The sequence below is a fragment of the Mesocricetus auratus genome, unplaced genomic scaffold (assembly GCF_017639785.1).
Source record: "Mesocricetus auratus isolate SY011 unplaced genomic scaffold, BCM_Maur_2.0 Super-Scaffold_100025, whole genome shotgun sequence".
Classification (NCBI taxonomy): domain Eukaryota; kingdom Metazoa; phylum Chordata; class Mammalia; order Rodentia; family Cricetidae; genus Mesocricetus; species Mesocricetus auratus.
The window spans coordinates 16,519,645-16,533,835 of record NW_024429206.1 but is presented as its reverse complement, the minus strand read 5'-3'; the positions used below and the strand labels follow the sequence as shown (position 1 = coordinate 16,533,835).

Here is a 14,191-nt window from a genome sequence, read left to right as displayed (position 1 = left end):
TCATCTATCTAATGAAATTATTATGCATATGGGTGTTTTGCCTGCATATATGGGGGTGCATCACGTGGGTGCAGTGCCTGAAGAGGCCAGAAGAGGGCATCAGATCCCCTAGAACTGGAGTCCCAGATGGTTGTGACCTGCCATGTAAGAGCTGGAAACTGAACTCAGGTCCTCTGCAAGAGCAGCAAGTGCTTTTAACTGTCAGTCGACTCTCCAGACCCCATCATTTAACTAAATGGCACCTTCAGGACTCTCTGAGCCCCAAGAGAGGCTTCAAGAATCAAGTGTTATCCATTCTCATATAAGAAGAGCAGAGGCCAGGAGCATGAAGATTGGAAAAAGACTGACCCAATGTCACGTTCATCTTCCAGTGTGTGTAAAACAGCTTGTAAAATGTCATCTAAGGAACGCTGCCTTTAGAGGTTAATATTTTTACTGCCAAGTTGCTACACTTCTGCAACTCCATTATCTTGGGATAAAAGACACAAAAGGGAGCCTTGAGACATGGGGATGGCTCCTCGGGGAATCTTGAGAGTCACTCATTTCATTCTCCATTCATGACAGCAGGAAGGATGTAGGCTGAACCTACCACCTTGCGCCTAGCCTGCTATTAGTCCACCAGGCTGTGAACAGGGAAGGGGCCATAGGTGGTCTGCTGTGACCTTTTCCAACCCAAAGACTGTGCCTACACTACAGAATTAGAGCAATCACTGCTTACAAATAAATATTCACAGAGAAATTCAGAGATTCCAGATTTAAACAGGCAGAGGATCAGTTGTCATAGAAACCAAACACTTTGCTGTAGATCTTGCTGTGCTTTGCAAAATCCACTAAGATACAGCAGGGATGCAGATGGTGCTTATTTATTTATTTTTAATTTTCAAGTTACTCTTGGTGTGTGCTCGCACACATGCACACATGCATATGGAAAGCAAAGGACAACCTGAGATGGCCTGCTCTCTCCGTCCACCATGTGGGTCCTGGGGGTCAAACTCGGGCTGTTAGGCTTGGGGGCAGGTGCCTTCACTACTGTAGACTAGTTTTTACTTTCTGGAATATACAGACGGAGTCAGGATAAACGCTCTTGTCCCTGCTTTCTCCTATCACTATTTCAAGTTCAGTACTTCTTTCTGTCTGGCTGTATGGCAGTGGCCCCAAGCTTCCTTTCAGCTCCTTCTAGCCAGAGCCATAGAGGAGGAGGCTCAATGGCAGTTAATCCCTTCTTCCATGCATCACTACATCCGTATGAGTTCCCAGGGCAAAGTCCATCGAGGCAGAACAGTAACCAGGGCCCTCACTCCCCACCCCCAAGCCAGTCTAGCATTTGCTTCCCCCCAAGAATGATCTTGAAGACTCTGTTCTAAGCAGCCCAGCCAACACAGCGAGTTCCAGGCCAGCAAGTGCTGCATTATAAAACCTTGTGTCAAAAACAAAAATCGCCCTGAGTTTATAGCTATAACTGCAGGAAGATTATTTATCCTCAACCTTTATTCCTCCACATCAGACCAGGACTCAGTGTATAATGTATCACTTCAGCTCTCTTTCAAGAAGGCCTCTCGTCCAGGGAGGGGCTGTTGTGAGCAGATCAGTACCACAGTGTGAGGGCCAGCAACCTAGGTCTTATCTGTTCTTCCTCTCACCATGCTGAACTCCTGCCCTCTGAGCCTCAGGGGTTAGGACCCTTCAAGGATGACCCTGAGGGGCTTAGGTTCTCCAGCCCTGTCTTAAATTCACACAGTGTCTCAGAAACCAAGTGAGGAATCCCAGTGTGTTCTGCCACCAGATAACCTTTCTCTGCCTTAGGCATCTCGTCTGTAAAATAAGAATAAAAAGTCCTTTTGTTGAACAAACATTTAACGTTGCCGAGGCCTGGGAGCTATCCTAGGTGCCGAACATGGAGCAAGGCCCCACACACAGTCCCCACCCTCATGGGATTTGAAAGCTGGCCTGGGAGAGATACTTAATTAAAAGGATCACATAGTCATAACAAACAACTTGGTCGTGGGAAAGGCTTGAAAGGAAAAAAAATCAAACAAGGAAAAGGACAGAAAATGAAGACAGAGGTGCGGTTAGAGTGGAAATCATGCAAGCTGAAAAACTAGCAGGGTGACAAGAGTTCACTTCTAAAATAAATAACTGTTAAGTTATAATTCCATGCTCAGATAAAAAAAAGTCTATCAAAGATAAAGCTTTTTAAGGTTTTTCTTCCCCCCCCAGACAAAACTAATGGAATTGCTAACTAGTTGAACTGAAAGACCCCTACCCAGGACCCCCCTAGGAAAAGAAAAACAAGGCCAGCCCCAGCTGGCAGGATATCAAACAGGATCTGTGGTCACCAGAGCAGTCATGGGACCCAGATAATAATTGCTGAAGCGTGCCGGGGTCTTTCATGAGGTAATACCAGGAAACTTAGTCCGTGGGAACTACCCCTGCCCCCAAGATGAGCCAATGAAATGCCTGTTGCTATGCTGATACTTATGTAACCATTAAAACTCTATAAATATTGTGCTCCCTGCAAGCCCAGGATGCTCTGCACCTGAGTTGCAATAGCATCCGCAGGCGCCTGTGTACTCAATAAATCACCTCTTGCACTTGCATCCAGTGGCTGGCCCCAGTTCTTAAGCAGAGGGTTCAGTTCAGTGCCCGGTGCTTTGATGCCGATGTCTTTCAGAACTAACTGGAGAAGAGTTAAAGGGATGGCACAGAGATGACACAGTGACACAGAATGCACGCTGCTTTTACAGACGGTTTGCATTTGGGTCCAGGCTTCCATGTCCTGTGGCTCACATCCACCTATTACTCCAGCTACAGTGGAATCTCTCACCACCACCCCAGGCTTCCTTGGGACCGCACTCGTACGCACATAGGCACACGCGGGGGACACACGCACATACACAGATAATCAAAACTTAAAAAGTAGAAGACTTTGGAAAAGCATGTTAAGGAATAAACATCGAAGGAGGAGAAATGAGGCAGAAATTCATATCTACACACAAAAATAAGAGCACGAGGAATGAAGTAACTTAAACAAGACTAAAATTAACATTTTTCAGAGTCATAATTGCTCTTTAACATAAAATAATAGTAATACATGTTCACATTTGACGCAGATATAAAATAGATGGCAAACTAGAGCAGATGGGAAGGAGTAATTGGGAATACAAGATTTCATGGGCTATATATTAGTAATCTAGAGCAGTATTTACCTACAGGTGGATTCGGATTCCTTGACACATATTGCAAATACCAGCTGTGGTGGAAACACATAAAACAACAAGCATTTTGACTTTTTTTTAAACACCTTGGTGCCGAGGATAAAATCCAGATTTTTGCATGTGCTGAGCATGCATCCTGTCACTGATCTATGTCCTCAGCATGAATGTTTTATTTATGAAAAGATAAAAGCAATAAGCTCATAAACAGAGATGGAATGTTCAACTGGCCGGGCAGGCAGAAGAAATGGGGGAAGAGAAACGGAGAGCATGTGGAAAAATAGATAACAGCAGGACAGCACCTTCCAATCTAATCCTACAGATGATAATTCTAAATATGAGTGATTTACATGCATAAATTAATTCACAGATCACCGAGCTGTTTTCTAAAACCCGGGTCCAGGCATTTACCCTGCACAAGAAGCTCAGTACAAGTATAAACGCATGAGGACACTACGGAGAGATGAGGAAAGAAAGGTCGCCACGAAGACCTCATGAAGACGAACTGCAGAGTCTGTATGATTCCCTAGGAAGGAGATAAAGAGACATGCTACCTAAAGAACAAGGGGCCTGGGAGATGGCTTGGATAGTAAAGTACCTGCCACAGAAGCATGAGGACCTGAGTTCAGATCCCCAGACCCTCATAGAATTTTGGAACTGAGACAGGAGGATCCCCAAGACTTGCTGGCCAGCTAGTCAAGCTGAATCAATGAGTTCCAGGTTCAGTGAGAAACCCTGCCTCAAAAACCACAGTGGAGAGTTACTGAGGAAGACACTGATCTCTCGTCTCCACATGCACGCACATATATTTATATGCGTATGTGTACACGCCCACATGAAACATATACACAACACACACACATAAGAAACATTGTTTAATTTTTCCAAACGCATAGGTATATATGGGCAGAGCTTCAGGGTATAAAACACTAAAGCTAAGAGCGAAACCAGTACAGCCACAGTTACACCACTGACTATGACATTAAACACATGTTTCTCAGTAATGAAAATCAGTAGATGGAGATGACAGCAGCACCAACCCATGTGAACTCATCAGAGCTACAGAGAAGTAGATTACACACTACTTCACTGACCACAAGGTGAGTGGTCACCAAGACAGCCTTGATTTTAAATGGTAGATCGCAAAAGCCACAGATCTCCACAGCAAGCCAGTTGTCACTCCCACCCTGCTCAGGCACCAAAGAGGCTTTTCTCTTTGTTTTCCATCTTGGAACGTCATGTGCCTAGTTAAATTTTGCTTGTGTTTCTCTTCTCTGTGGTGTATGACCTTCTTTAATTTAAAGTTTGGTATTTTTGGCTATTTTGTTTCCAAACATTTCTGTGGCCCACCCCCCCACACACACACACACAATATCATTTCATACTACCTCACAGCAATGGGATTGGGTCTTGCTGGCTGTGCCTATTCCAAATCAAGAAGATGGGGTTGCTGCTCACAGTGACTTGAGATGCTCAAGAAACCTTCCCAAGAGGACTCACTGCCCCCACCGTGGAGGAAAGAAAGTTATTTCCTCTAGGAAAAGCACCGCCCACATCATGCTCAGCAAGAGGACTCACTGCCCCCACCGTGGAGGAAAGAAAGTTATTTCCTCTAGGAAAAGCACCGCCCACATCATGCTCAGCAAGAGGACTCACTGCCCCCACCGTGGAGGAAAGAAAGTTATTTCCTCTAGGAAAAGCACCGCCCACATCATGCTCAGCAAGAGGACTCACTGCCCCCACCGTGGAGGAAAGAAAGTTATTTCCTCTAGGAAAAGCACCGCCCACATCATGCTCAGCAAGAGGACTCACTGCCCCCACCGTGGAGGAAAGAAAGTTATTTCCTCTAGGAAAAGCACCGCCCACATCATGCTCAGCAAGAGGACTCACTGCCCCCACCGTGGAGGAAAGAAAGTTATTTCCTCTAGGAAAAGCACTGCCCACATCATGCTCAGCAAGGGTCAATCTTACCGTACACACAAGCATCATCCAAACACTGCCACGTCTCATGAGTACTTCATGAGACCCAGGCTTGTGATCCCATGCAAAGTGCTTGTCTGTGTGATTTTTCCTTTATGCATTTCATCCCAAGGAGAATTTTTTTCATTTATGTATTCCATCCCAGGGAGATTCAGAGAATAAGGAGATCTGAAAAGCACCAGCACTTAAGAATGAAGGATGAGTTTCAAGCACTTCTTACTCATCAAAGGATGCCCAGAGGAATGGGGAGGTGTCCCCCTGGTGAGAGCCCAGCATGGGGTACTGCCCAGTTTCCTGTTTCAGCATTTGTCAACCCCGAGTCTTCTGGGAGAGTATTGCTGAGCAGGTGACTACAGCAGAAGCACAGGGGGAAAGGGTCAGGAAGTCAAGGTGCTTGGGGTGTGTGCATAAATTAGTCACATAAAGGAAAAGTATCTGAGTAAATCAAGAATCGTCTAGAGGTATTGTGGGGAGCCAGACCAACCCAAGACTTTCACAGAGACCCTGATGATAGAACAAAGTCAACCTTAGTTCTCTGCCCTTGTCCAGAGCAGGCATGGCAAGGCTGCTATAAGGATGAAGTCACAGTTGTGGTTTCTGGGATTCCAACTCTTCCCCCTGGGCTGTGGCTATCATCAGTCCTTAGGCAGTTGTGTCTGAGGTATCCCATGTTCTCTTTCTAACGTTGTCTCTGCTGACCTTGGACATCCCAACTTCTGCAACAGTATATATCATGCTGCACTTCTTAATAAACTTACTTGGTCTAAGTCATCAGCTTATGCAAGACCTCCTAAACCCAGTTATTGCTTTTGTCTTCCTTATTTCTCGTCCTGGGTCCTCCTACTCAACACCTCATCACTCAGGACCCCTTCCTGTGTGTTCAGGTCAAGGGATAAAGAGAGAACTGGATCAGGCTTGTAGCACGTGCCTATAATCCCCCACATTTAGGAAACTGAAGGAGGAGGATTGCCACAAGTTTGAGGGCAGCCTGGGCTACACAGTGAGACACTGGAGAGTAGTGGGTGAATAGAGGGAAGGGAGGAGGGAGAGTGGGGGGGAGGAAGGAAAGAGGGAGAGGTGGGGAAGGAAGGAGAAAGGGGGAGAGAGAACTCTTCTCCAGGTGTGTAGCTTTAAAACATTTAAAAACTACTTAAGGCTTTTGTTACTGTTTGGTTTTAGGAGAAGAAGCTTCTGAGTCGTATAGATTCCTAGGTTGGTTGTTTGCTTGTGTAAAAGCATGAGGATGTGAGTGAATTCATAGCACCCACTTTTTTAAAGACTACGTGAAGCAGCATACACATTTGATAGGGGAAATCCTTCTGTGTATATGTTTGTCTTATTAGTTGATAAATAAAGCACTGTTGGCCAATAGGGAAGCAAGATATGTGGGACTAGGAGTCGAGGAGGATTCTAGGAAATCACAGAAAAGTAGAGAGTTGCCATGTGATCCTGGTAAGAGAGGGCACATCAGATGGTGTCCTCAGAAAGGTAAGTACTTATAGAAATATATATATATATTAGTAGTCAAGAGTTAATACTTAAGACAGAAGCAGTCATTGAGAAGTGTTGGACATTGGTTGACAGCATTGTAACTAATAGAGTCTCTGTGTGTTATGTGGGGTTGACGAGGCTCTGGGACCAGGCAGGTGGGAAGAATCTCATTAAACACATTTAATCACAGAGGTAGAGCCTGGCAATTCTTGGGCCTCACTGGTCAGTCAGCCTAGTTGAATCATGGAGTTCCAGGTTCTATGAGAGACCTTGTCTTAAAAACAGACAAATGACAAAACGAGGTCTATACATCAGCTGAGGAGGAATGACACCTGAGGTTGTCCTCTGGCCTCCACATACTCTTACACACACAGGCATTACACCTGCACACACATGAGCACACACATACACACACCAAGAAAAGAAACTTTTGCCAAAAACTACCACGAACTGTGAAGGTAAGGAGGTCAGCCTCAATGGCCAAGAGCTTTTCTCTCCAGACTCAAAGAGGAAAAGTTGGCACAAACAGCAGCCTACCCCCCACCTGCTTCCGAGCATACATAGAGAGGCCTAGGTTCAAAGACCCAGCATGGCCAAGTTTGTCCACTGCTGCCAAGAAGAAGCTAGATGCCCAGACTCAACAAACTTGGGGAAGATTTCCAAAGAGATCTTTGGCTTAATTCTCCATTTCCAGGCCCTCAATCTGAAGCATATTTACTCTGCTCCTAAATATTACCATCATTTTATTGCCCCCACTGCCTCTGTGTCTGACTCTGTCTGTCTGTCTGTCTCTCTCTCTCTGTCTGTCTGTCTGTGTGTGTGTGTATACACATCACGATCACACATACACACACTAGACTGGCTGGCTTGTGCATCCCCCAAGATCCACCTGTCTCCACCTTCCAAGCTGTAGGATTACAAGTGTGTGCAACCCTGCTGACTTCCTTACGTGGGCTCTGGGGACTGAACTAGATCTCAGCCCACTTAGAGCTCTTTAGTTACAAAGCTCTTCTGCAAGGTCAGGAGAGCTTTTTCATGCTTACCTGATTCCCCTCACACCACAGGCTAGAACTAGAGCCTGGAAACAGAAGGGCATGGGCCCTGTCCCTCTAGCTCAGCTCTATCCCCTCCACTTCCCCCCTCCCACTTTGTACAATGGCTAACTCTGCCTCCCATGTTCCAGGACACACACCCTGCGATGGGCACTTTACCCATTAACAACTGCAACCGATACTAACTGATCTCAAATCCTGCGCCAATCAGATTGGCCAACTTAGCTGGCTCCAAGTGTAAACATGGCTGCCAGCAGCCCACTCGTATGTGTGAGGAGAGGTGAGAGGAGGTAATTATCAGAAAGAAAGAAAAATCAGAAAAGGAAGGATAATTATCCCAACCCGGGAAGGCAGCCCACAAGGTGTCCACCATGTTGATATAATTAAGTGAGTGAGAATTTCAAACCAGCTGCCTTCTCATTAGTGGGGACTGATACCATGTTCCCTGGGAGCCAAGAGTCACTACATGCATTTCCTCATTTCGGTTCCCATCGTCCAAACTTCTCTCTCCTTCTCAGTTAATAACCACCACATCTCTCACCAAAACTCTTCTATGCACAAACTCTCCTTTGTTTTGGAGCAGAGGGAGTCATACACGGGCTGTGACCCTATGGGCCATCACTATAGGACCTGGCTATGGATGAATGTTCTGCTAACTTCATCAGCCACAATTTGGGAGCAGAACTGGCCCTGTGAAGTCCTAGCCATCACATATTGAAGTTCTCTTCCCTGTCCTCAAGTGATCACCTCTGAAGGGTTTCTCCTTTGGGCACCTGCAAAAAGGATAGAGTCCTGTGACCAGAGGACATTGTTCTATCCCAACACATCACAGGGGCTCCTGGCCTCCTGCCCCACAAACACCTGCTCAAATGCTTCCTTGTGATTTCACACGATGCCCCTTCTTCACATGACCAAGTGGATCACGGAGAGAAAACCCTCAAACACCAAACGTTTAATTATTCCTTTTCCCACATTGAAGACAATGGCCATTCACTTGGTGCTGCATTAAAAAACTGGAACAATGAGTGGACAGGCAAGGGGGTTCCTGATCATTCCTTCATCCAGCTAACATGCTCAGGATGAGATGCTGTAGGTAGACATGACAGTGATGGAGATGGTGTTCCCACCTTCATTGGGCTTGATCTACTATGAGAAACAGAAATACAAGTGAGCAGCAATAGGTAGACGGACAAGTACGATATTGTCAAATGGTGGCAAATGGCACAAATGAGAAGAAACTGGAGGCCAGGTAAGAGGCAGACCAAAGATCAGGCGCCTACAGGTGGTGTGAGATCCTGCATGTGGCATGGTTCCATTTACCCTGAATCTTTCTGAGACACATTCAGATGTCTCTTCCGTTAATTTCCCAATGTTTTTTGGTTTTGACTAGATGGGAGGAGTTCTCTCTAATCCACCTCTCTCCCTTACCAAAATCACATTCCTTCCCAGTTAATGTCTTCGGTTTCTCACTCAGTAAAATAACTACCAGTGCTGGAAGGACAGAACAAAATGACTGTCATGTCCTTCCCACCTCACCCTGACTCACCTCTTCTTCCCAGCGCCCCTCAACAAGGGTGCTAAGCTCTGCTGGCTTCTCCATACACACAGAAGACACTCCTCAGCTTTGTCTCTATGGTGAGCTGCTCCACAGTCATCAGGACCAAAGCTAAGTTGCCCAGACTCAGCTAACAGACTTTGGCAGCTGCCCATGCTCAGCTCACTTTCTCCCTACGCCTGCCTTGTGAAGGAAAATCCAGATAACCACAAACAGGACCTCTCTTTCCAGTCCTCCAAGACTCGGTGGTCGACTTGAAAACATATTAGCATCTCTAATACCTAAGATGGCAATCTTCCAGAAGAGGATTTCTGTTGCATTGACTTGTCCAGCAGGCTTTGACCCTTTCTTTGTCCTAAGTCCTGACCTAGAAGAAAGGGCGTATAGCTATGCATGACCTCCAGTTTTCACAGCATGTGCCAAATCACTCACCCTCCTCTGTCCATCCCATCCCTGAGACCTGGCACAAATCATAACACTAAGCCCAGGGTTAGATCATGCCAATCGGTTCTGAGCTCTTCCTAGAGATTTGTTTTTTAAATAAAGGAAATGGGAAAGATCTCTCTCTCTCTCTCTTCCATCTTCACAAGGATACCCAGACGCCCTGAGGAGATGTCACAGCTGGAAGAAGTGTGAAGGAAGTGGGTGCAGGAAAACAAGAAGTGACAGCATCCTGGCACTTCTGGCATCCCCCCACCCCAGCCTTCCTACAGTTGGTTTATGAAAGTCATATCCCCTTTGCATCCAAGGAAGATTTGAGGGTTCAGTCACCCCAACCTAAAACCAGGAGACCTGGAGGACACAGCTCTACCTCAGGTTTCTGAGTCTCAGAGCTCACAGGAGATGGGTCTGTGCCAGTCCACAAGGCAACCCTGAGTGATATTCGCTATGCATGACCAAGATCTCATTGTGTAGTGGCTAGGGGTGGCGCTCAATGGTAAAGCACGTAGCTAACCTGTGAGGTGTCTTGAGTTGAATATCCAACACCCAACCATCTCCATTGCATGTGTCTACATTACATTTCTTTAGCCTTCTGTCCATTGATAGATGCCTCGGCTGACTCAGTGCCCACCTCCTGAGCACTGAGACTCCGGTGTGAACCACCATGCCTGGTTTATGTGGTGCTGAAGATGAATCCCAAGGCTCCATTCATGCCAGGCAAGTGCTCTATCAACTATGTCACAATGAAGATGCATGAGCAAGTGTCTCTGTGCTCTTCCATTGGGCATACACTGGGGAGTTGCCTTTCTGGGTTGCTCTGGGCTCCCTCAGGGTCCATCAGCCCTTACTCACTGCAATATCTCCACAAAAGTTAATGTTGCAGATGTGGACTTGAAAGCACCTTCACAGGCTAAAGGAGCCGTCAGCTGTCTGTCTCTGTCACCTGACAGGCCTGGTCCCTGACCCTTTACGGATGGAGTCGGTTCACTGATTCTTCAACGAATCCACAGTCATTGTTTCAATGGACATGTGTCATCACCTTGTACTTCAACTAAGGGCCACTATTGTTGGCAGTAAAATATATTCTGTCCTATCTCTCCAGATTGTGGTTTGATTTAGTTTGGATTTTTTGTTTGTTTGGTTGGTTTGTTTGTTTTTTGTTGTTGTTTTTAGGTTGATTTTTTTTTAGACAAGGTCTCATGTACTCCAGGCTGACCTCAAACTCACTATATAGCTGAGGAGGGCCTTAAATGTCTGCTCCTCCTGCCTCCACCTCCTGAGTTCTGGGATTACAGGTGTTCACTACCATGCCTGGTTTATGTGGTGCTAGGGATGGAACTCAGGGCCCCATGCACACAAAGAAAGCAGCCTACCAACTGAGCTACATCACTAACCCTTCAACCATATTGCTCACTTTGCCTTTTATAGGAGAATAGCATGTAATGGCTGCCCTGTGGTGATTCCTGCTTGCTCGGCCAGATGTTCAGTGTGCTCACTGCTGTAGATGTCTCTAGAAAGCCAGAGTTTCCTTCTACAGCTCTAATTAACCCCTGCTTTCTTCATCACAATGGTCATCTGGCCCTACCCATACATTTGATGGTATGCTCAATTCCTACCATCCTTCCATGCCCTACATACCACATATATCCAATATTCTGATTATAAATCCTCAGAGCCTACCAATGTTCCCTAAACTCTACACAGGTCACATTCGCGGGGATAGTGCACAGTGGCAAACCTGTTCTCAAGCTTCCTGAGTCATCAGATCCCCTGGTGCTGGGGCTAAAGATGGTTTGTAAGCTGCCATGAGGATGCTGGGAACCCAACTTGGGTCCTCTGCAAAGCAGCCAGTGCGCTTAAATACCGAGACATCTCTCCAGCCCTTCTCAAAGGTGTTTTAAATATGGGTTTTCTTTATTCTGTATTATTTATGTTTCATTGGAAGTTTTGTTTGTTTCAAATGAGGTACCATGCATCCCAGATTGACCTAGTACTCACTGTGTGGGATAGCCCTGTGGAACATGGCATTGGAGGAAACTTGACTCTGTTCCCAGGCCACAGTCACTCATATTTGGCTGCAGAATAAACTATCTTTTATTTTCTCTGATCTTGAGGACAAAACTGTGCTTCTGCACCAACACCTTGAACTTCTGACTCTCAAGAACCCACCTCCTGAGTTCTGAGGTTGCAGACACGATTGCAGTGAGGTGTGTGTTATTACTCCTAGGTGGTGCTGTGCTGAGAATCAAACTCAGACATCATGCATGCCAGAGGAGCCTTCTACCAACTGTACTCATTCTCCAGCCCTGTACTGTACTATCTTTGCTAAAGTACTTTCTCCAATGAGCCAGCTTCACTCTCCTCAGCAGAGCCATCGTATAAGCTCTGAAGTCAGAGCTGATAAGTTCTGTAGGACCCTGAGCACTGTTTTGTCCCCGTGAACTCAGTCAATGAAAGTACATGTAAGTCCATCATCCCCACATGGCTTTCAAGCATAGGCAGCTCAGCGTGCAGTTATCCTGTGCTCTTTCCCCCACCGTGTCCATGGAAAAATAAGCCAGACTGTCATCCATGTGTTACCTGTGGTTAGACACAGGGCTGTCAGGACATCTCCAATACATGCTTTCAGGGGCAGATGCCACTGGGAATGCCATTTTTGAAAACTGTGAAGACAGAAAGTGCTCCTTAACCCAAACCATCCAAAGTGACTCCCATCAGGTAAGTTGCTTTGGGCTGTGAGAGGCCTTTGCATTTTTAAAAGGGCTTGGTGGAACCAGAGAGATGTCTCAGGGGGTAAAGATGCTGGTTGGCAAGGCTGACTACTTGACTTTGATCCCCAGGACCTGCAGGTGGGAAAAAAAGAACCAACTCCTACAAGTTGTCCTCTGACCTCCATATGCACACTAGGGCATGTGTGTGCACATGTACACACACAATGAAAACAAGAAAGCTAAGGATGGATGAAATCTGAGAAATGACAGCTGAAGTTGACCTCTGGCTGACATATACACATGCAGGCATCTGCAAGCACAATTCTGCTCACACATACACCTATCCCCTACACACACACACACACACACACACACACACACACACACACACACACCTACCAGAACATATAAGCTGGTAGTAAAAAAAAAACATGAGCTTTCCCTGCTGGGCCCTTATCCTCTTGACCATGTGATGGGAATAAGAAGCATCATCTGTTCAATGGGAGGCTGTGGGACCCACCCCTCTGCTCTCTGAAGACCCTCATCCTGATGCTCTCAGCTGAGACAGAATTTTTATTTCCCACCAGCTGCACAAGGCAGCATTCATTTCTAAAACCTATATCAATCCACTGATATGCATCAATAAGGCACTGAGCTGCTGGCAGTGAATCCCCTGAGTGTCTGGGGGAGACGTGAGAGTCTCGCTGTCTCTTGTTTAAGTCATCACCTCTCCCGTGCAGGAAGAGAGCTTGTCAGCCATTGGTTCCTGATGTTTTTGGTTTCCCTGTGGACATCTGAGATATTTAAGAGAAAAGGCACACATTTTCGTCTGTAAAAGACAGTGTAACCTCTCACGGTAAGCTTGGCAGAAGTCAATTTGAGGACAGCCCAAGACTAGGAGTGGGATTAAAAGCCTGGAGTTAGTGTCACAAGCCTTTTCAGGCACTGCATTCCCTGAGAAACTAGGGCACTCTTTTTAATACAGTGGTCAGAGCTCCAAGGCTCAAAGCCCAGCCCCACACCTACCTCACAGCTCCCCTGCATGGTTTCTCATCAGTAAGGTGTAGAGTTTAACATTCAAGCCCCAAGGGGTTTAAAATACTGCAGGGATTGATAGATGTAAAGAGCCTGGGTGCACAATAAACACTATTTCTTACCTCATGCAAAGTTGATGCCTAAGAGGCTGGGGTGACAGCTCTGTGGGTAAAGTGCTTGTTCTGCAGGTGTACGCACCGCAGATCGGATCCCCCAGAAACTCATATAAACTTGGGTGCACTGGCTGGAGGGGCTAGTCACCCTGTCAAGGGATGGTTTGATTGAGAAACCCTGCTTTAATGAATGAGGTAGGAGAATGATTGAGATTGATTCCCAACATTTATCTCCTGCCTCTAAGTGCATGCACACACTCATACATGTGAACCCACACACATGCAAAAACGTGCACACATGTACACATACACACTCATATACATAAATCCACACACATGCAAAAACATGCATGCATACACACACTCATACACATGAACACACACACATGCAAAAACATGTATGTGTTACACACACACAAAGCCAGTGCCTAAGGAGAAGCAGATGTTTCACAATCCCCCAGAAAATGATGACTGGGATCCTTTCAGAACCCTCATCGAATGGACTCCAAAGAGTCTCTGTCTTCCCTGAGCCATGATATCATCTTCCAGTACCTGTAGCTTCCCCCACCAGACCACTCTGGGGATCTATCCATAGAACACT

The 14,191-nt window shown here is 46.2% G+C and overlaps 1 protein-coding gene across 1 annotated transcript in view; it reads right to left on the bottom strand.

The window, feature by feature from the left end:
* The window catches only part of Tmem132b (transmembrane protein 132B), a 243,877-nt gene that overhangs the window by 24,644 nt on the left and 205,042 nt on the right, over positions 1-14,191 (bottom strand).